The sequence below is a fragment of the Microtus oregoni genome, unplaced genomic scaffold (assembly GCF_018167655.1).
Source record: "Microtus oregoni isolate MIOR12 unplaced genomic scaffold, Mior012 000013F_ref0000133, whole genome shotgun sequence".
NCBI classification, from domain to species: Eukaryota; Metazoa; Chordata; class Mammalia; order Rodentia; family Cricetidae; genus Microtus; species Microtus oregoni.
Genome location: NW_024543072.1, coordinates 34,323,988 through 34,347,675, shown reverse-complemented (window position 1 = coordinate 34,347,675; position 23,688 = coordinate 34,323,988). Strand labels below are relative to the sequence as shown.

At 43.9% G+C, this 23,688-nt stretch overlaps 1 long non-coding RNA gene across 1 annotated transcript in view; it reads left to right on the top strand.

Annotated features, from left to right (window-relative positions):
• Positions 1-23,231, top strand: part of LOC121454937 — a 30,457-nt gene extending 7,226 nt beyond the window's left edge. Inside the window, exons 2-3 of the long non-coding RNA XR_005975386.1 lie at positions 252-370; positions 22,879-23,231. This is a non-coding gene — a long non-coding RNA (uncharacterized LOC121454937). The remainder of the gene's footprint in view (positions 1-251; positions 371-22,878) is intronic.
• The last annotated feature ends 457 nt before the right edge of the window (positions 23,232-23,688 follow it).

Sequence of the window (23,688 nt, the reverse complement as noted above, 5' to 3'; positions counted from 1 at the left end):
ATTTGGCAAACTATGTTCCCACTCACGCTTAAAGTCCTTGAAGTCCAGCATTTCTGTGTGCTCTGTGACTACTGCTTCTCAGTGCCTGACTCCAACCAAGCACCGACAAGATTTGTTAAACAAATGATGTGTCTGTTTGCTTACCATGCTACAGAGTGAAGATGCATCCCAGTATTTTGAATGTACTAAAATACTCTACCATCAAGTAGCCATTAGCATCTGGCATTCAGACTTTGTGTCATGTTCTGCAGACAGAAGATGCATACTGTGTGCCAGAGACTCTCAAACTGCAGCACCAACACTACCACCACCAGCAGCAGTGACAGAAGCTCCTAGGTGTTTATTAGAAGTGTGCTCTCCTGTCTCGGAGGTAAAGGGTACCAATCCATTTTAACAAGTCCTGAGGTTAAAGGTGCATGGAAAACTCCCCTGTGCTGTCATTGGAATGTAACATGTGCGACCAAATGGCTTGCACTATAGCGTGGAGCATGTTGGAAATTTTAGGATATGGCAGAGGCCATGCTCTCTAGGGAGAGGAGTTTTTGGTTTTTGGGATCCGTAGCAGCAGATTCTTGGGTTAAATGATTCTTCAGCTACCCCCTTCACCGCATGATCTCTAGATATTTCTAGAAGTCTGTCTGAACCGCTGTTGTGATCAGAGTGCCTCAGATGGCAGAGTGGACTGGCTGGACATCGGCTCACAGGCGGTGTCATTTGTGAACTGGCCCGTAGTTCTTGTGTTGGTTAAACTAAGCTGAGGTCACAGAGATTCAAACATACTGTGCCTCCAAGAGAAAGAGTATTTCCTTTGCATAACAGCCTAGAAGTGAGGGTCCTTGTCCTCTCAGGGGTCACTCTCCCACGCTCCTCTGGTGGTGGCCTCCTTTGCACAGCAAACTGTGCCATTAGCACACCTGCGTTCCACCTTGCTAAGCCCTCCAAACACAGGCAGCAATCTCTTTGTTTCTTTTTATCTAGTATTAAAACAAAGCTGGGGGAAGACAACGAATTCTCCTGATGTCAACCAAAGTCTTCTCTTGATAAATGATTAAATTTGTTCGTGGTGGTCCCCCTGCCTCCTCCACTCTCCGTCTACAAAGAAAGAATATAATCGAAACAGACTATGTTGTAACTTTTCTTTTTTGCTGAGGTCTAACAATGAATGGTGCTAACTTAAGGTTCTTTACCTATAAATATACTGAAATTAACCTTTGAGCCCAAACTTTAAAAAAAAAAAAAAACCCAGATAAACAGATTCTGACTCCTACCTCTTAGTTATTAGTGGCCTGGGCAGTTACTTAATCTTTGTTTTTCTCTGTTAATTGCTTTTTGGTTAATTTGAGGATGGAAAGCACCAGGGCTTTTCCCCCTATCATAGTCTATAATAGCCATTCAGTGGGTGATTGGCCCCTTCCCTCTCACCCTTCCTTCTTCAGGACCTTCTGAGTACAGAATGTCATGAGATTGAAATGGCCCCATTATTTCATTGAAACTCATAGAATTGTATGGCTTTTCTTGGAGAGATGTCAGAAAAACACCTATTCATCCCAGCAAGGAAGCCAGCAGTACAGGGGAAAAAAAAAAAAAAAGATTCCACCCAAGTCTAGCTTGGTGGACCAGTAATGTTCTTGGCATCACTTACAAGAGCATGGATGACTCAAAGGCAATGGCATCACCAAAAAAAAAAAAGCCTTACACCAGCATGACAGTGGTTCACTAATGCTCATCACCATGGCAACAACCCCACGAACGAATCTACCTTCTACTTCTTAGAAGACCTTCTAGAGCAACTCCCTCAGCTTCCCAAGACCACACACAGCTGAGGGCCAAGGGAAAGTAGCGAGTGGGATCTCTGTAGTGACTGAGGGGGTTGCCTCCTGCTTCTCTGAGGAAATACTAACAGCTGCGGTTCCGTTGCCTCAAACTTAGCCTGCACTATTGTTCTGCTTATCTTGCCAACAGGGTTGTGGGTGACACGCCACAGGTCGCTCAACAACTCTTCCTCATGAAGGCCCACAGTCACGCTGTGTCTGAAGGACATAGCTTTAGTACAGCAAGTAGACAAAGAACAGCTCCTGGAAGGGTGAACGCACATGCATTCGGTTGTATTGGCTCGCCGCTACGTGTGAAGAAAGTTATCTATGTTGAATATTGCACTGACTTGGGCCTGCAGGCCACCAGAATAAGACAGTGTGATTCTGTCCCTTCATGGAGCAGGATTACAGGATGTGAAGGAAGAAAAACGGCTCAAGCCCTGCTACATGGTGCAGAATGAAAATGTGAGGTTTTTGCGACATTATTTTAAAGCCCAGGAGGATGATAACTGAGCGCTAAACAAGGCCTGGGGGTGCCTGTGCTGGAACTGTTCAATACACAGTTATCACTTGAGAAGCCAGCTCCCTGAAAAGTTTTTTTTTTTTTTTTTTTTTGGATTTTTTCGAGACAGGGTTTCTCCGTGGCTTTTGGTTCCTGTCCTGGAACTAGCTCTTCTGGACCAGGCTGGCCTCGAACTCACAGAGATCCGCCTGCCTCTGCCTCCCGAGTGCTGGGATTAAAGGCGTGCACCACCACCGCCCGGCTCCTAAGTGATCCTGTATAAGGCCTTTGGCTCTCCCAGCGCTGCTCCTGAGACCACAAGGGGGGCACTGTTCCTGACGTCGACAGCAGGCTGGGGGTCAGCTAAGCCTCCAGGAGAGATGACGCACTCCAGCTCCTTCAGTCTGGATTGGCAGTGGATGCATCTGTCGTACTCAGCTCCATTTTCAGCTACAGAGGAGGAAAGGGTGGGCTCTAAGTCATTCAGATATGTACCTTGTTGGCAAACCTCTACAGAGCGTCTGCTACATGCCAGGCCCTGTGCTAGGCCCCATGGGACAGTGGCATAGCTCTGCCGTCCAGAGGGCCAGACCTTGGCAGCAAGGTGCAGACTTGTAATCGTTGTCATCACCAGGGTTTCCTAACCTTAGTCTGGAAGTCAAAGACTCAGGATTGGGTACAAATTTTTAAAATGTGTGGGGTATTATAGCTGAAGCTCATTGGAATTGCTCCCTGAGTGAGCCTGGTTTCCCACTCAGGTCCTAGGGTTAGTTTTCTGCCAACTATGGCAGTCACAGTTATACCCTTCTGCCGGCCTTAGACCGCTATCTTAGGAAACAGAGACAGCGTCATGGAGAAGGACTGAGCAGTAAACGAGGTTAATCCTGGGTCCCGACCTCTGCCTGGCCACACAGCTTTGGAGAACCACGGATGTTCAACAGCCGGCAAGCAAGAAGGTCAGAGTTATGCCAAACACATGCAGGAATGGAGCACAGTTCTCTCTGGGTGTTTCCATGGTGACAGTGATAACAGCTTATATTTATAGAGCTTCTATCTCCAAGGAGCTCAAAGCACTTTACAGACACACTATTTCTCTCAGGAGAGAGAGAGAGAGAGAGAGAGAGAGAGAGAGAGAGAGAGAGGTGGACAAAGGAGGGACAACGGATGTGGTGTGTTGTTATGCACATTTCACAGATGGCACAGCGTTGGGAAGTCATTAACCCAAGGTGTCATGGTAAACCAGTAACAGATGGCAGGCTGGATGGACATGATAGTTCGTGGAACTCCTAAAACTCTCGCTGCTGGCCTTGGGCAGATGTCAGGGCTGAGCTACTATGTCCCAATCCTCTAGCGTTGTTCAGTGTCACGTGGGTGATCAGCTAACCCTGGGAACATCACAGACATTTTCACTTAGCTATTGACGGGCCATACATGGACAACTGTTTTATGGAGATTTGGTGATAAGGTTCAAAGTCCTTACAGCAAGACAGCGAGCAGGCAAACCCAGGGATGCGAGGCCTAGGTTTCCTCATAACTTTGGATGGAAATTACTTCACACACACATGTGTATTGTCATAGATGGTTTTGTTTCAGAGTGCCCCTAAATCTTTTGAAGGGAATGCTTCTTGGGTCTCCCTTCCTCTGGCTTATGCCTGATCTAAGAGACAGGTGGAATAGCTCAGAGCTATTTGAAGGCTGTAGCTTATGGAATCAAAAGTGAGTTTTACAAATCTCAGATCTATTTTTTTATGTATAAAAGATGGTATCTGAGAAAAGCTCACATCCTCTGGTGTAGATTGCGCCCTTGGGGGTAGGTTGGACTGACCGATAGTCCCCTCATCGGGCTGCCCCTGCTGTAGGGCTCAGACTACTAATGGCTCCCCACTTCTTGTCCTCCTCAGATTTCTATTTACCTGCTCCACTATTTAGTCTTTGGAATATAGAAGTTATTTTCTCTTTAAGAGTCATTATCCACAGAACAGTTAGCCCAACCAGCAGTCCCCATAGCAACACCGAAAGACACGATCTCCCGTAGATCCGCAGTGTTACTTGCCGTAAACAAATCATACTGTTCCTGAGGTCCATGACCTTAGTTAGGGTTTTGCTGCCCAGTGGCTTCCTGTCCATTTAGGCTTCAGGTACACTGGACTAAAGCCCTGGTTATTTGAGTAGCTAATTTTTGTTTTCTGAAAAGGTATCTGATTCCTCCCCCGCCCCAAGACAACTGAGCCAAGGGAGGTGTTGTAAAAGGGGGCTTTGCCAAGGGTCTTCTGGTCCTCTGCCACAAGATACTGGATCCACTTTTCCAGGTCCCCGAAACAGCCACCCAGACAGCACATCTCCCCTTCGCTTTGTACATGGACTGCAGTCACACTAAAGAGCATTCTGTTCCTCTGAGAGGCCAAGTTCTCCTATAGCTTCTGGCCTTGGACTCTGAGGAGGAAGGACAGAGTCCTGCTTCCTCTTCCACTGAATTCATCCGTGTTGAGTGGCCGAACTCTGTGGCTCAGTCACCACAGCCTGCTCTTGGTTTACCTGTTCCTAGCCCTTAATGACTCTCTTGACCATCCCCACATCCTACCCTTCCTGCCTGTTCCATACAGGGTTTCATCTTTCCCCTTCACAACATTTGGGACCCACAGTGGCAATTCCGTATGTTAACAGACGCTTCTAAATATAATTCAAGATGCTTCTTGAATGTAGAAAAAAACTATTCAGAGGTTTACTTTTAGATTAAAAATGAATAGGCTGGGCCTGGAAAGATGGCTCGTTGGATAGTGCTTGTCAGGCAAGTGTGAGGACCAGACTTCGGATCCCTATCATAAACACTGGGTGGATGCAGCAGCTGCTTGTAATTCCAGGTGGATACAGGGGATGCCCACAACAAGCTGGCTAGCTGGACTAGCCATATCAGCAACTCTCGGTTCAACTGAGAGACCCTGCCTCATTGAATAAGGTGGGGAATGATGGAGGAAGACTACTGATGCCGGCCTCAGTTCCCCACATGTGTGTACTCAGACATGTGAGCTTGCACACACACACACACACACACACACACACACACACACACACACACGAAGAGTCTGGCCTGGCATGTTGACACATGCCTATAATCCCAGCACCCAGACTTCCAAGTCTGAGACTAGTCTATGTTACATAGCAAGAACTTGTCCCCAAAACTGAAACCAAACCAAAACCCTCCCCAAATTAATAGGCAACATTAAAGTAAAAATCACTGAAGTGTTATTTTCATTTTGCTTTTATGTGTAATTGCATTTTTAGTCGATCAGAGCTTAATGGTTCCTTGTAAAAGGCCGATGAATAAAGTGCAATGCTTTAAAGCAGCTAAAGCTGTTATCCATCTTCATATTATATATCCGTATCTGTGAACTAAAGAATACATCCATGTTTTTACTAGCAAACAAAACTTTCCAATGTACTTCAATAGTTATATACATTAGATCCTTAAATATGTAAGTATTGCTTCCTGAAATTATCTGATGCTTTCTGGTAAACTTAATAAGAACTCAAAATATTTTAAACTATAATTATATAACTATTACTCCAATAGGGCTCAGTTTGTTCATTTATTTATTTATTTATTAAGATTTCTGCCTCCTCCCTGCCACCGCCTCCCATTTCCCTCCCCCTCCCCCAATCAAGTCCCCCTCCCTTGTCAGCCCAAAGAGCAATCAGGGTTCCCTGCCCTGTGGGAAGTCCAAGGACCACCCACCTCCATCCAGGTCTAGTAAGGTGAGCATCCAAACTGCCTAGGCTCCCACAAAGCCAGTATGTGCAGTAGGATCAAAAACCCATTGCCATTGTTCTTGAGTTCTCAGTAGTCCTCATTATCCACTATGTTCAGCGAGTCCGGTTTTATCCCTTGCTTTTTCAGACCCAGGCCAGCTGGCCTTGGTGAGTTCCCAACAGAACATCCCCATTGTCTCAGTGTGTGGGTGCACCCCTTGCGGTCCTGAGTTCCTTGCTCGTGCTCTCTCTCCTGCTCCTGATTTGGACCTTGAGATTTCAGTCCGGTGCTCCAATGTGGGTCTCTGTCTCTGTCTCCTTTCATCGCCTGATGAAGGTTAATATTCAGGAGGATGCCTATATGTTTTTCTTTGGGTTCACCTTCTTATTTAGCTTCTCTAGGATCACGAATTATAGGCTCAATGCCCTTTATTTATGGCTAAAAACCAAATATGAGTGAGTACACCCCATGTTCCTCTTTTTGGGTCTGGCTTACCTCACTCAGGATAGTGTTTTCTATTTCTGTCCATTTGCATGCAAAATTCAAGAAGTCCTTGTTTTTTACTGCTGAGTAGTACTCTAATATGTATATATTCCATACTTTCTTCATCCAATCTTCCATTGAAGGGCATCTAGGTTGTTTCCAGGTTCTGGCTATTACAAACAATGCTGCTATGAACATAGTAGAGCATATACTTTTGTTGTATGATAAGGCCTCTCTTGGGTATATTCCCAAGTGTGGTATTGGTGGGTCCAGGGGTAGGTTGATCCCGAATTTCCTAAGAAACCGCCACACTGCTTTCCAAAGTGGTTGCACAAGTTTGCATTCCCACCAGCAATGGATGAGTGTACCCCTTTCTCCACAACCTCTCCAGCAAAGGCTATCATTGGTGTTTTTGATTTTAGCCATTCTGACAGGTGTAAGATGGTATCTTAAAGTTGTCTTGATTTGCATTTCCCTGATCGATAAGGAAGTTGAGCATGACCTTAAGTGTCTTTTGTAGGCCTCAGTTTTTAAAAATGACAAATACACAAAACAGCAAATATGTGTTTCTGTTTCAGTTTTGAAACAGTTTCAGAAATGAAATTTCTGTTTCAGTTTTCCTTTCTCCTTCCTTTCCTTCTTCCCTTCCTCCCTCTTTCCGTCCCTCCCTCCAGAGTCCCTTCCTTCCTTCCTCTCCCTCTCTTCTTCTCTTCATCCCTCTCTCTCCTCTCTCTCTGAGACAGGGCCTCACTATGTAGCTGTGGCTGTGCTGGAACTTACTCTGTAGACCAGGCGGCCTTCGAGCTCACAGAGATCCTCCTGCCTCTGACTTTCCAGTGCTGTGGTTAAAGGCGTGTGCGAATGCCCAGCATCAGTACATCTTCTTGCTAATAATAAGCAGAGTTGACCTTGACAGTGGTTTGCCTTCTTTTGTGTTTGTCCCTCTGAGGAACTGAACGTGATATTCTGTTGGGTCTCGCTTGACTTAGCTTGAAAGGGTAAGTGAAGAGAACATGGTGGAGGTGTGTGTTGGTGGGCACCTGGGAACTTGACCCTGCAAATAATGTCACAGAAGCCACCTTGATTGGCTTGATAGTTGGAAGCTGCCTGGCAGAACAAACAGACAGCAACAAAAACCCAGACCATGCCCAGGCATGATAGATTTCCCAGAATATAAAAGCCCCACCTACCGCAATGCCACAATAGACTCAGTAAGAGAATTGAATGCGTGGAGTGACAGGACTCTGTGATGCTCCTTAGAGTAGAAAGGATGTTCCTGACTCTTTTGAGCAGAATTCACAAAAGTCTCAATTAGCGCTTGTAATCATGTATCTGTAAGGGGCCTGTGCTCTCAAAAGGAACTGTACTTGGCAGGAGAGGTATTTGACTCAGATTTCTGCAATGATGCATTCAAGGCCCTTCAATCTCACCACACATAGTAATCAATGTCCTCATTAGGCAGATGTAAATGTGAATTATAAATGCTTGACTAATAGCTCAGGCTTATTACTAACTGACTCTTACATTTTCAGTTAACTCTTACTTTTATCTATGCGTTGTGCTTGGTACGTTTTCTCAGAACAGCATGCACATCTTGCTTCTCTCTGTGTCTGCTCCATACTCCTCTGACTCTGCCCTTCTTCCTAGCCTTCTCTTTTTGGCTCTCCCCTAACCTTATTCTGTCCAACTATTGGCCAGTCAGCTTCTTTATTAAACCAATCACAGTGACATATATTCACATAGTGTAAAGGAATATTCTACATTGTGGTTCACACAATATAAAGTTGTGGCTCAGAAGGTGCTATATCTGAAACCTGGCTGGACATCCCAAATCATCTGGGTAAAAGTTAAAGATTGTGATGGTGCCCAGGTTTCACCCTGAACCTCTAGAATCATAATTACTGGAGACCAAATGTGCATTCTAACCTCTTTTTTGTGGATAAATACACTTACAAGACATCTCTCATATCTGAACTATATAATTTGATAAGATTTTTTATGTAAACACCCATGATCCCTCACTACGATCAACAGGGTGAACATATCTGTCACCCCACAGTTTCTAAGTTACTTCAGGCCATTTTGTAACTTTTTTCCTCTATCTCACTCATACAAACAGGCATCTGCTTTCTGTCAGTATAGATTAGCTTGCCCTTGCTTGAGTTTGATATAAATGTAACCATCGAGTATAAACTCATTTTAAAAGCACCTGGTTTTCCCTTGGCACTGTTATTTTGAGATCCAGATCTATATGAATATTTTCCTGTAGCTCCTCCTGTCCCCCTGCCGGACTTAAGGCCATCAGCAAGCCCTATGCACCAGACACTCCTGCCATCTCATTCACAGAGGTTCCGAAGCATTCCATTTGGACCTTAGGATACTGTAATTCAGACAGGTGCATATGTTATTCAGATTTACTAGGTGTAGGCATGCTAATCTTGAGCCTCAGTATCCCTTCTTGCCTAAGTGCCCCACCTTCCTTGTGTCCCATTCAACGTCACAACATTGCATACCCTGGATGACGAGGAGCTAACTCTAGTGACTAAAGTGCTGCTGCCTAGCACACACGTGCCATTTCTTACAGGGGATGAGCCCTGTGCGTTTCAGTATATCATTCTCTAGGTCAGATCTTCCAGCCCTGGTCACTGGAGTTAGCAAAACTGGTACAGACTGGGTTCTCAGCCCCCTGCTGCTTAGTTGCCAAAAATATTTCTGCACTGGACTTCACTTTGGAAAATGTTTTACAAATAGACTTTCTTGGAAAATATTTTAATTTTCCTGATCAAAGTAGTATGTGCTGTTCTTCTGGTTGACAGGTTCCAACTGACTCGTCTTAGGCCCTGATTGCCTAAAACTAGTAAAACCAAATGTCCAAAATTAAGAACATTCATGTGTACAAAAGATCTTGGGGGCTGGGAGGTATCTCAGTCGGTAGAGCACTTACCTGTGCCATGTACAAAGCCCTAGATCCCATCCCTAGCATCTTAACAAAAAGATGAAATCCCCTGTAATACTTGTCCGTAGCACTCAGGAGGTAGAGACAGGTAATCAAACGTCCATGCTGGGATCATAGGTGTGTCCTAATACATTGCTTTAAGAAATGTAACTTTTAGTTGTGTGGTGGTGGTGCATTCCTTTAATCCCAGCACTCGGGAGGTAGAGGCAGGGGGATCTCTGTGAGTTTGAGGTCAGCCTGGTCTACAGAGTGAGATCCAGGACAGGCTCCAAAACTATACAGAGAAACCCTGACTCAAAAAAACAAAAGAAAGAAAGAAAAAGAAGGAAGGAAGGAAGGAAAAAAGGAAGGGAGAGAGAGAGAGAGAAAGGAAGAAAAGAAAGAAGTAAAGAAAGAAATGTAACTTTTGATGAAAAAGTAAGATATTTAAAAGGCATAAAGCAAGATACCTATATCTATACATGAAAGCAAATGTTTTGATGACAGAATTTTTGGTGGGTTTGTCAGTAATATTTTCCTTTTTAAAAGCTGCCTAGGAAAGAAGCCACTTTTAAAATGCTGATGTGGTTAGTATAGGTAGACAAATGTCTCTTAGTTTACAGAATTCATCCTGTGTATCTTACTTACAATGACTCCCCTCTGGGAAGATTAGCAAACCCATATTATAAAGAAAACTTAAGTTTATCAAATCAGTTACAGGATAGCTTCAGTAAAAATTGAAATCTTAAATAGCCTTTCTTTAGAAAGAGGACTGAAATGAATAAGCACATTGTGAAAGGGAAATTGAAAAATAGGTGAGATTTATTGTTGGTGAACATTGGCCTTTTTATAGATTTAAAGTTTAACTTTTATATGAATATGTTGAAGGCAAAGTACAGAATCCAAGTGTACACCAGGCTCTCAGCACAAAGGGACATGATCAGTTCTGAGCTCAGAGACTGGCTTCTAGTGTCCCCTGAGTTATTAAAAGCTGCCCTTCAGCCAACATGGGGAGATAAATCTGTCTGGACCTCAGTGTTTGCAAAACCAGAGGAATTATGCCAGTTAACCTAGTAGGTTTCCTATAGCTAAACTATACCAGATGGACAGATAGGCATTTATTAAGTCAGTCATTCAAGGCAGGAAGGCCAAAGAAAAATAATAACTATGTATGTAATTATTATATACCACTCCCAAATGAGGTCGATTGCCGAGGTCACGTGCCCCAGATGGTCAACTATGCCGTGCCTTGATGAAGCCGAAACTTACTCTACTCCCGCTTTTCATCCTTTTTTAAAACAGACAAACAAGCCGGGCGGTGGTGGCGCACGCCTTTAATCCCAGCACTTGGGAGGCAGAGGCAGGCGGATCTCTGTGAGTTCGAGACCAGCCTGGTCTACAAGAGCTAGTTCCAGGACAGGCTCCAAAACCACAGAGTAAACCCTGTCTCGAAAAACCAAAAAAAAAAAAAAAAAAAGGAAAAAAAAATAAAACAGACAAACAAACAAACAAACATTGCTTTAACTATTAAGCCTGGCCATCAATACATACTCAGTGACCAGAATCATGGTCTTCTCCAAGTGTCAAGACGCCCGAGACCAGAATTTGAAGTCTATGGCTTCCTGGCCCAGGGATTTAGCTCGTGGTGAAATTGTAGAGTGTGCCTCTGTTTACACTGAGACCGTGAAATGAAACCTTGTTCAGCCATAAAAGTATTTCCCTTCCTCTCCTCGAGAAGGAGGCAGTCTGATCGCAGGTCTTCGCAGCTTAGATAGATACTCACTGGAAACATAAACACTAGAGTAAGATATTTTGATAAGGGCTGGAGAGCCGGCTCGGTGGTGAGGAGCCTGTTCTGGTCTTCCAGAAGCACGAGCGTTCAGTTCTCGGCATCACAGTTGTGAGCACTGGCTCCCAACCGCTTGGAACTCCCACTCCAGAGGACCCAGTGCCTCTGGCCTCCAGAGGCACTGCCACGCGTGTGACACACACACATATGGGCACAAGAGTAAACATAAAATAAATCTTTTTAAAAAGGTATTTTGATAAGAAATGGTAGGGAATTTTCTTAGTGATTAAAAACAGTTTAATCTGTCTAGGAAGTGAATGATTTTAATAGCATCCTGTCTGGAAATGCTTGCTAATTCTTTTAAAAAATCATGGTGTATTACAATATTTAAAAACTCATAAAAGTTTACATGCAGCTTTGTAAACAGTGTGAAGGACTCTAGGAGAGAAGACCCTTCCTAAAAGTTTGGCTTCAACACTCAGAATTCAATGTGTGAACTTCAATATGAAATTCATAACTACATGTAGAAACTAGGGACTAAAAGGGACATTAGCTAACGTTCAAGGACAGACTGTCTGGGATAAAAGCCTCCATTAGCACCAAAGCTTGCCTGAGGCACACAGATAGGCTGTATTGACTTTGGCAATGCCTCGGCCTTGTCAGGCCAATCAAGCTAACTGGCATTGAAAATTGAATTAGTAACACAATCCAGATCCCTCTGCCTATCTTTGGCTTGGGTCATATTTTGATCTGGATGAATGTGGCAAGCCCCTCTGTTTAGGGCATTCATTCCTGCTTGTGTCTAGGTCAGAACCTGAACAGCCCTACCCTGCGGAGAGGCTAGTACCCTGACAACACCATTCTTCTTGGCTGTATACATTCACAGGCACTTAGTGTCCATATAAGGAAGAGAAACCTTCTATTTACTCTGCAGAGCATGTTCAATAAATAGTATTTGTCTACAGACATATGCATGTCCAGATAATCCAGTTTGTAGGAAAACAACAAAACACAGCTCTAACTAAAAAGATTTGTCAGTGGGAGAAAAAGTTTCAACACTCCCTTAAGCAGTTCATAAGAAATTCCTTTGACCTTGCAGAGCCTGAAGGAGACACAGGTGTGCCCAAGAGAACCAGGTATGGGGAAGGGTACAGAGGGCACCGATGCCTGCTGGAACTAGATCTGAGGGGGTCAGAGAAAGGCATGGTTTTCTGAAAGCCATAGAGTGTCTGACCTGAAGGGGCCTTAAAAATGTTCTGATTTGGACCTTGAGATTTCAGTCCGGTGCTCCAATGTGGGTTTCTGTCTCTGTCTCCTTTCATTGCCTGATGAAGGTTAATATTCAGGAGGATGCCTATATGTTTTTCTTTGGGTTCACCTTCTTATTTAGCTTCTCTAGGATCACGAATTATAGGCTTAATGCCCTTTATTTATGGCTAAAAACCAAACATGAGTGAGTACACCCCATGTTCCTCTTTTTGGGTCTGGCTTACCTCACTCAGGATAGTGTTTTCTATTTCCGTCCATTTGCATGCAAAATTCAAGAAGTCCTTGTTTTTTACTTCTGAGTAGTACTCTAATATGTATATATTCCATACTTTCTTCATCCAATCTTCCATTGAAGGGCATCTAGGTTGTTTCCAGGTTCTGGCTATTACAAACAATGCTGCTATGAACATAGTTGAGCATATACTTTTGTTGTATGATAGGGTATCTCTTGAGGAGAGAGAGCACGAGCAAGGAACTCAGTACCGCAAGGGGTGCACCCACACATTAAGACAATGGGGATGTTCTGTTGGGAACTCACCAAGGCCAGCTGGCCTGGGTCTGAAAAAGCATGGGATAAAACCGGACTCGCTGAACATAGCGAACAATGAGGACTACTGGGAACTCAAGAACAATGGCAATGGGTTTTTGATCCTACTGCACGTACTGGCTTTGTGGGAGCCTAGGCAGTTTGGATGCTCACCTTACTAGACCTGGATGGAGGTGGGTGGTCCTTGGACTTCCCACAGGGCAGGGAACCCTGATTGCTCTTTGGGCTGATGAGGGAGGGGGACTTGATTGGGGGAGGGGGAGGGAAATGGGAGGCGGTGGTGGGGAAGAGACAGAAATCTTTAATAAATAAATAAATAAAAATGTTCTGGGTAAGGAGGCATAGCCAATAACAGGAGGAAGGCTGCACCAGAAAATGTGGCCAGCTAGAGACAAAACCAACGCCAACCTGCAGGGTTCCTGACTTCCCATCCTTAAGTTTTGCACCAAACCACGCTGTCCTCTGACTAGAGCTTTAGACCGCGTAGAAGACAAAGGACCCGAATCACAGCTGTACTCCTGACCTTGGGCTGACTTTGGGCTCCGGTTTGACTCTGCAGAGGGCGTAGCGCCCGGCCAAGGTGACCTTGGTCAAAGCCCGTAAGTTTCCCAGAGAAAGGCGGGCCCCAGGTGCGTTCCCGTCTGGAAGGGATGCTGTAGGAGTCTGTTGCCACCAATCGTGTGTGTTTCCTTGGTTCTTGGACCTGTAAGCAGTTTTGCTGTTTGTTCATAGTCTGACAGGGTAGCCACATGCACGTTTTAGTTCCCCCAGAAAGCAGGCAGATTGCTTTTTCTTTCTCTTTATTTGAAGCAGGGTCTCCTGCAGCCAAAGCCTCAAACTCACAACTTAGTCAAAGACTACCCTGAATTCCTCCTGATTCTCCTGACTCTACCTGCAGAGTGCCAGGATGCTAGGCATGCACCAGTGCATCTAGTCTGTGCACTCCTGGGGGCCGAACCCAGGACCTTGTCCATACGAAGCAAGCTCTCTACCAACTGAGCTATATTCCCAGCCAGCCAAATTCTTGAAGCATTTGAACTGATGTCTTTCAAGTGGTTCTTAGAGCAGTTTCCCCATGAAACTGGAAAGGGAAAAACCATTTCATAGAGCCAAGCTTTCTTAACGTGATTGAGGATAAGAATTTAATCCATATTATACAGACGCACAACAGTTAAGCGTGACTTCTGGGGCTGGGATGGCTTAGCCAGTGCTTGCCACACAAGCGTAAAAACCTGTGTTTGGATCCCTAAGTGCTTGACTTGACCTTTGACCTCCACATATACAAGCACTTAGGTGTGTATTCACCCATATGTGTGCTTTCTGACATCATCTGAATGTGGATGCGTGGTGAACAGTAAAGACAGACACACAGGTCATAGGAACACTGAAAGGACTCCTTTCCTGGTAGAACCATATTGGCGGCAGTGACAGGGACGCCGTGACTCAGTTGACACGCGCCTGACCAGATTGTCAGAACCCATTAAAGTCATGTAGTATGTGAGTCTCTTCACCCCATGGTGTCATATTTGCCACATGTGAACAACAGTTCTAATGACTGTTGATGGGATTTCATTTTTTTTTTATGAGTATGGGCTATTTTACCTGCATGTATGTCTGCGCACCGCCTGCATTCCTGGTGCTGGAAGACAGAAGATGGCATTAGATCCCCTGAAATGCACGGTCTTAACCCTACCCTGGCCCCCACTTCATCACTCTGCTGTGTATCTCTACAGTATATTCTGGTTAGGTGTGCTATTAGTATATATGCAATAATAACACAGCAGAATACTAAAGGCCCTGTGCAATATGGAATAAGACTACTCATACTGTTTTCTATATATTTTACAAACATGCAGTTTTTCAAAGTCTTGTGCATAATTTTTAATATTGATTGTTATTAGTTGACAGTATTCTTTTATATCTGTATGTGCACATACATTCATACATATTTCACTGGCGTGCTCCTGGCAGATGTTAAATTGCTTTCAAGTTTCATCTATTAACAAATGGCACTTGCACATACACCTGTCAGAAGAACTCTCTGTGCATGTCCTCAGATGCTTTCCTGTCAACAAGTTTCTGAAGTGGAATCGCTTGGCCAGAAGGCACACTTCCTTTAAGAGTCTTGACACACGTCCCCGAATTTCCCTGAAGAAGTGATGTACCCCAAATCCGAGAGTGGTTATCTCTCTTTGCAATCTCATGTGTGCTATCTTTTCACTCCAGTTTATAGTTGAGATATAACTGACAAGTCGTGAAATCCACTCACGGTTAGGGAACAGCTCGGTGAGTTTCCTGCAGTCAGACACTGTACAGATAACAACACAATCTAGGTTCAAAATATTCTCCAGGCAGAAGCTTTTGTAGTTTATCTGTTTGGGAATATACGACTGAAAGCGGTGTAGGGACTAGGCTTTAGGAAAGTTTTTCTGGGTATTTTCAAAAAGTGGGACATTTAGTCATTCCAGAATGTTTCCCTGTGACTATTCCCCATCAATTCTCCCCTCAGCGGAGCAAGCAGAGACCTGATGCCCATTACTATAATTCCTTCAAATAAATGAAATGCGCTACATTTATAATCTTTCGAAACTTAGCCATGTTAAGAGTTCGTTACATTGTATTGCTGAATGCTTTTATACAACATAAGCATACCATAGCAAGTTTAGCACTTTCCTGTTTCTAGATTTGAATCTCTAATTTTTAAACATATTTATTAATTCTTTAAAAATTTCATACATACATACATACATATATACATACATACAATAAATTTTAATCCTGCCCCTGGCTTTGTGTCATCTTTTCTTTTCTATTTATAACACACCGAGTCCAGTTGGTGCCGTTTATATACTCAAGGGTGTGGAGTCATCCCCGGAGCATGGTCACTCTACCAGGGACAACACCCTTAAAAACTGACTTTCCTTCCCTAAGAAGCCATGAAAGGGCAATGGTTCTTCGGTTATGGTTGGGACTCCTGAACCCTTCTGCCCTCTATGCTAGAATGTTGGTTTGACCACAGAAACCACAGGGACTCATGAGTGCAGTGGCCCTATCGTGTGTAGAAGACATGCTGTGCACTGGTCCTGCCCAACCTCTGGCTCTTACGTTTTCCCCATACCTTCTCTGTGAAGGCCCTTGGGGGGAAGGAATATGATGTAGTTGTCCCATGTTTGGGTGAATAGTCCACAGACACTTGGTACTCTATACTTTGATCAGTTGTGAGTTTCTGCTTTAACCGCCATCCATTGTACAAAGAAACTTCTCTGATGAGGTCTGAGGAATATATGGATATAAAGACAGGAGCTTAGAGAGTATTTTGATACAATCTCAATTTAGTAAAATAATAGTAGTATAGTAGGTTTACCACCAGGGCCTATATGCTACTCAACCATGGATTCTTGGTCAGATTTTCTATACCAGTCGTGTATTTCCTCCTGTGGATCTTGCCTCAAATCTGATCAGAAAGTAGTTGGTTGCTTCTATAAATATATTGCACCTATAGGTATATCTTGTCAGGCCAATCGTTCCCAAGGCTCACAGAGCAACAGCTGGGTAAGAGGGCAGTCTGGGTTGTTGCTATTGTGGCCATTTGTTTGTTTTAAACTAAGGAGCGATAGTTCAGCTGTTAAGAGCGTTTGCTGCTGTTGCAGAAGGCAGGAGTTCAGTTCTTTGTAGTCACATGGCAGTTCACAACCATATCTGACTACAGTTCCAGGGCATCTGATGCCCTCTTCTGGCATCTATAAGCATTGTGCGCGCACACACACACACACACACACACACACACACACACACACCAATGTACACCTGCACCTGTGGTACACTTACACATGGTACATTCACATACTAGACAGACAAAAAATAAAACTAAAAAAATGTAAAGACTTAAAAATTATTATTATATTTATTTATTGTACGTGTGTGTGTATTTGTGAGCGTACATGTGGAAGTCAGATGACAGCCTCTGGGAATCTATTTTCTCCTTTCATCATGTGATCCTGGAGAATGAACTCAAGTCCTGAGGCTTGGCAGCAAGTCCCTTTATCCTCTGAGCCGTCTTGCTGCCCTGTTTCTGGATTTGGATATAAATTGGGCCACAATGAACCCTTATATGCATGGGCTTCCATAGACAAATTATTCATTTTTTTCTTGGATAAATAGATAGGCATAGAATTACTAGATTATGAAGTAGATCTATGTTTTAGCTTTTTAAGAAACTGCTAAGATGTTTACCAAAGTAGTTGCTCTAGGAATTGAAGAATGACTCAGCAAATAAAAACACTTGTGTAAGCATGAGGGCCTGAGTTCAAATCCCTAGAATCCGCATTAAAAAGCCTGTGGGGGTCCTATTGTCCTTGGTGTACTACTGTCCCTTCCTTCTTCCTTGGCCTTTGAGGTGGCTGCCATTTTTTCGAGGCATCAAGGTTGCCCTCCTGCCTCTGGTGAAGAGATTATCAAAAAGAGAACCAAGAAGTTCGTATGGAACCAGTGAAACTGGCATGTCAAAACTAAGAAAAACTGACTGAAACCCAGAGGTATAGACAATGGGCTGAGAAGATTCAAGGGTCAGATCCTCATGGCCAACATTGGTTGTGTAGGAGCCAGCCATGAAAAGCGAAATATAAACAAATCACCCAAAGGAAGTTCCTTATTTCCAACCATTATCACCTGCCAGTGTAGGACTCAGCCATTGATAAGTTTAATGGAGGCCTGGGTTTCAGTAGTTTACCCTGAAGCAATACCTGGTTGCAGGAAGGACCATAAACTAAAATTACCTGAGCACCACCCAAGAACAGGCCATCCAAAGGAAATGCCTAAAGTTCCAACCACTGTAGATAGGATCACCTGCCAGCACACACTCACCAGGACACCCCTAGACAAATGTCAGCCAATCAGGGGTCCTGAACCTCTAAGACCCCTCACCCTCACCTTTACTACTATAAAAACCCAACTCTAAATGAGCTCAGGGCTCTTTGTTTATTCCAATACGTTGGACATGCAAAGAAACCGAGTTTGCAAACTTGCATAAAATAAAGGCTCTTTGCTTTTACATACGGGACTCGGTCTCCTTGTTGGCTTTTGGGGGACTTTGTGGATTTGGGCAAAGCAGTTGCTGGAGCAGCAAGAAAACCTGGTGGCTTCTGGAAGTTTCTGGTCCTCAGTGTCAAGGAGCTAGAAATGCCATTTACTGTGCGCTGTGATCGCTCACAACGGTTCATCCAAGAGCCACAAAGCCATTACAGAAAGAGCAGCGCAGCCGGTCCTGTGTCACTAATCCCAGTACCAGGCTGCACAGTGAAGAAAATGAGGAGGTGACTCGTGTGTGTGTTTTATTTCTGTTGAAATAAAACCACAAAAACTGGGGGTGGGGAGGGTGGGGAAGCTGGGTGTGCTCTTGCTTGCCTATAACCCCAATGCCACAGGGTAAGGAGAGGTGACAACAGGAGGGTAACCGAGGATTGCTGGTTGTCAGCCTAGCTGCAGGGTCAGTGAGAGAGTGAGAGACCCTGCCTTAAGAGAATAAGCTGGAGAGCACTAAAGCAGGGTACCCAGCATCTTCTTCTGCCTTCCACAAATACACAGACGTGTGTATGCTTGCACACACGTGTGCACACACACCATACATACAAAATCAGTCTTGGCATTTGTTGGCATTTGTAGTGATTTACATACTGGGCAGGCCCCTGTTTATTCTCCCTCCTCTCCTGTATTCAATGCTGTAAACATTTTTCACTTTTGACACTTTGTGGACATATGGTAACATGCCATTTTAATGCTACATTGTCCTCAAAATGGTGTCACATTTTAATCACAAGATCACCAATGAAGATGAATAATTTTTACATTTCCTGATTATTAATCTATTAACTCGCTGCAAAATGAAAATTTCCGTATAACTTTTTTTAAGTTAAAAAAAAGCCAACTCTTGTGTTGGTGAGGGTTCTCTAAAGGAACAGAACCAGCTATCCATGGGACTTATTAGATAATGTATATGTATACAGGATTTATTAGATGGATTTACAGGCTGCGGTCCAGGTAGTCCAACAAGGGGTGTTTCGCAAATAAAGCTTGGTAGTTGTTCAGTGTCCAAGGCCGGATGTCTCAGCAGGCCACCCCCCCCCCCCCCAGGGTGCTGGAGTCTCAGAAGGTCCCTAGAGAGCCGCTAGTCTTCAGTCTATGCTGAATCCCAAAGAAGTGAGTTCTAATACAGGCAAAGGGAGGTAGTTCCAATATAAGCAACAGGATAGATAGACTTGCCAATGGCAGAAAGGGCGAGCAGGCAGAAAGCAAATGATTCCTTCTCCAATGTTGTCGTGTCTGTGGGCATGTATGTGGACTGCCATCAGAAGGTATAGCCCAGGTTTAGGGTGGGTCTCACCATCTCAGATAATCTGAGTAGGTAATACCTTCCCAGGCATGCCGAGCACTTTAGATTGTAGTTGATTCTAGATGTCATTAAGATGACAGCTAAGTCATTGCAACAACTCCCTAAGCATCTTCTAAGATTGCTTGAACTGTCAACTGGTTTTAGATTCTATCAGTCCCATGTGACTTACATAAATCCTCCTTTTTTTTTTCTTCAAATTACCAATATGTTGGTAGGGAAGGAATATGATTTGAATTCTCCCCTTCAATTTTAATTTTATTATTTAACAAATAAGGTCAGATTGGTGACGGAAACTTCGGTTATGGGAGTAGTGTGCTATGCAAATAGTGTGAGGCACGTGATTGTAAAAGAATATGGCTAGAGCTACATTAGTGCCAAGGTCTTAGCTCACTTTGTTTTCAACTTCAGAAGAGAGCAAATCTCCATTCGTCTTTAATCCCAGCACTCGGGAGGCATGCAGATCTCTGTGAGTGCTAGGCCAGCCTGGTCTATAAGAGCTAGTTCCAGGACAGGCTCCAAAGCTACAGAAACCCTGTCTCAAAAAGCAAAAAAACCAAACCAAACCAAAACAAAACTGTTCTAATGGACTGAGCAAAAGGAGAAGTTGTTTTATAATCAAAGAAAGATTGAAAAATAAAGCAACGACGAACAAGTGGCTTGGTCATTTCAGAGTGCCTTTCTCGTGAGGCAGAGTGATAGACAATCCAGAAATACTGGGTGAGGTCAGTGTGGGGCTACTGCAGGTCGCCTTTTCTAAATGTTAAAACAAAGAATGGTTTGAGGAATTTGCTCCCTACCTCTTCTGATTTCTCAGACCGTTGATAACATTAACTTAGTCAATGTGGTTTGGTGATATGGGACTTTGCTGTGAATAAGAACTTTTTTATTTTTGGCCTGATCTCTTGCTGAGTGCAGGAGGTCGGACCAAAACAATGCCTTTATGTAACTTACATTTAACAAACATAGTATATGTTTAACTTTTTTTATTTTTTAATGGAGGGTCTATGCTACAACCTGTCACTGCTCTGTCCCTGTTAACTCAGGCTCCAATGTGAATATTGGGTCTCTGAATCTTCATAGTCTGTGAATCTTTAGAAACTGTGATTGAGAGAAACTGGAGGAAAACAGAATGCACATACTTATTAAATGTTTCTTTCCTTTGTCTTTTTCAATTACACAGATTTCCGTGTGTGTGTGTGTGTGTGTGTGTGTGTGTGTGTGTGTGATATCCTTATTGCAAACTGCCTTCAAATATTTCTGCAGAGTCACAGAACAAACAAAACACAATACACAAGAAAGGAAGGCAGAATAATTCTGGTTCTCCAGCAAGAACAGCCCAGCAGGGGACAGATACTCAGGTACAGGGAACTTAAGAGCTCCTTTTGGTGCAGAAGTAATCTGAGCTGAAGAGCCAAAGCTACTTGAGGGTGTGTGTGTGTGTGTGTGTGTGTGTGTGTGTGTGTGTGTGTCCTGGGAGCCTGAGACTCCTGACAATGAAGATTTAAATAACAAATGCAGACACTGAGACGACAAACAGGTACAGGAGCAGGGAGAGGCAGGACTAAACTAGAGGAGAGCATACAGGAAATACTGACAGGAGAAGCAATGGTGCAAGTGATGCTGGGAGTGGGCCAGATCCTCACGTGACCTGGAGACATCACTGGGAGAGGCGGAGACCAGCTAGAGAAGGGTCATGGGAACCTTGTCATTTACTGATAAAGAAGAACTGGAAGGTGGGACCAGACTTTGTCCACAGATACTTAGGGAATTTTGGAGCAGGAAGGTGGGAAGGGGGCGGCAGTCAGATAAAACCAGTGTGTTTTCACTGTTGACTCAGTGATAGTTCACTGTCTAGGATCTAAGAGACCCAAGGTCTGTGAGATGGAGTCTGGGGTAGCCATGTGCAGAAGGAGAAATTCGGTTGTTACTCCTTTCAGATTGGGAGTATTCTTTTTCTTATGACTCTCCTAAGCAGATAACATAGATATGACCTATACTGGAGCCACTAAAATTTAGTGTTTTGAGGGTGGTTTCCTGTTTATTAAAGTATCATTGTGTGTGTTATTATGGGTGACCAAGAGCCTAATTTAACAGCTAAGGAAACAGACTGTATTTTAAAAGGTAATTAATGTTATAATGTTGGTCAAATTGCAAAGCTAGAAAAGTGAAGAAATACTTTTTGTTTAAAAAACAAACAAGCAACCCCCCCCCCCAACCCAAAACAGGAACAGAATAGTTAAGAAGCTGAGGTATAGTTTAGCAGTAGACTACTTAGCTAGCCGGGTTTAATTTCAAGAGCTGCAAAAATAAAACAAAAGATTTAAAACCATCAAATTGAGAAGAAAGCATTTCTACAGTTATATACTAACTTAATTGGAAAATACTGATGGAGGAAGGTCATTGGTTAAATAAAAAGAAACTGCTTGGCTCTCATTGGTTAGAGATAGGTGGGAGGAGTAAACAGAACAGAACGCTGGGAGGAAGAGGAAGTGAGCTCAGACTCCACAGTTCTCCTCTCAGGAGCAGACACCTCAGAGAGACACCATGCTCCTGCTCTCCCGGGCAGATGCACGCGATGAAGCAAGCCGCCAGGTTAGACATGCTGAATCTTTCCTGGTAAGACTGGTGCTCACAGATTATTAGAGATGGGTTGATCGGGATGTGAGAATTAGCCTATAAGGGCTACAGATAAAGGGCCAAGCAGTGTTTAAATGAATACAGTTTGTGTGTTGTTATTTCGGGGCATAAGCTAGCCATGTGGGCAGCCGGGGTGCTGGGGACGCAGCCCCACCGCCCATATTACTACAAAATACAGTTCATTTTTTCCTTTTTTCTTCCTTCCTTTTTTTTTTTTTCTTTTTTGGGATAGGATCTCACTAGCCTTGGTTAGCCTGCAACTTACTATGTAGATCAGGGTGGCCTCTCAAACTCATATAGATCCACCTGTTTCTGCCTCAGAAGAACAGAGATTAATGGCATGTGCCACCATGCCTGGCTGGTTTAATTTTCAACTGTTCAAAGCCAGAAAATCTGAAGCATATAATTTTTTATTGGAGACAAAATTCCTTTGAAGTTTCCTCTGATGATTCTGAAGATAATTAAAAAAACCACCATCATCACTCCATGCTCCCCCTGGCCTATTAGAAACCCAAAGGACTATAAGGGCAATGTTGTCAAGTGCTCCTTGCATGTGAGGTACTGTGGCAGGCACCTGGCCTGTCTTATCTCATCTGCTTCCTTCAAAGACCCTGGAAGGAAGTATGATTGCCAATTACATGTTACAAAACGAGCAAAGCAGACCTAGGAAAAGTTTATGACCTTATTCAAATATGTATGGTTGAGATGTAAGAACTGGGCTTCATGAGACACCAGGCCTGAAACCTTTCTCTTTTCTCGTTTCCAGGGAAGGTCCTGGATGCTCTTCAAGTGGCACACTGTTCTTGAGTGTCTTTATGTCCTGGTAAATGACAACCCCAAACAGCTGGCCAGCAACCAGTCCTCAGGGAGAGATGATGTTACATTCAACCTGTTGGTTGTTTTTTCTTTCTTTCTCTTTGCCAACATAAGGTAGTGCCAAAGAAAGAACCTCGCTCATGGAAGAGATGCCAACAAAGCTACCATAGGAAGATAACCCCAATAAAGATGATATTCTCTGTATGGGACTCAGTTTGAACAATCTGTCCTGTCCCTTTAAGAGACAAGCCACGCCCACTCCCTCCTCTGTCTGCTGAGGCAAGCTGATCTTCAGCTTCCAGCATGAGTCTTTTCCTTTTCTGTTTCTTTCTTGAAGAGGTAGCTTTTGTCTCTCCTTTCTCCCCACTTCTCCTCTCCCCACCTCTCTCTCTCTCTCTCTCTCTCTCTCTCTCCTTCTTTCTCTGCTCTGCTCTTCCCCCTTCTCTCCTTCCCTTCTATAACCCACTAAATAAATATCCAACTTCACTCTGCATGGCTACCTATCTGTCTCGGTCTCTTACCCACCACACAGCTTCCCACCTGGGACCCTGCTGCCTACCTGGCCTGCCATGGTCTCTGGACCTCTGCCCGCTGCAGCCACTAGGGGACCTGCAACGTTTCTGCCACTGTGCCCCTCAGGGAACTGCAGCATTTTACTTAAGCCATTACAATAGCATCTGAAATATTTCAAACAAGGAGCTGTGTGGAGGATCCTGAGTCACAGGATCACCCCCAAAGAGATTTCGCATTCCCAGGAGAG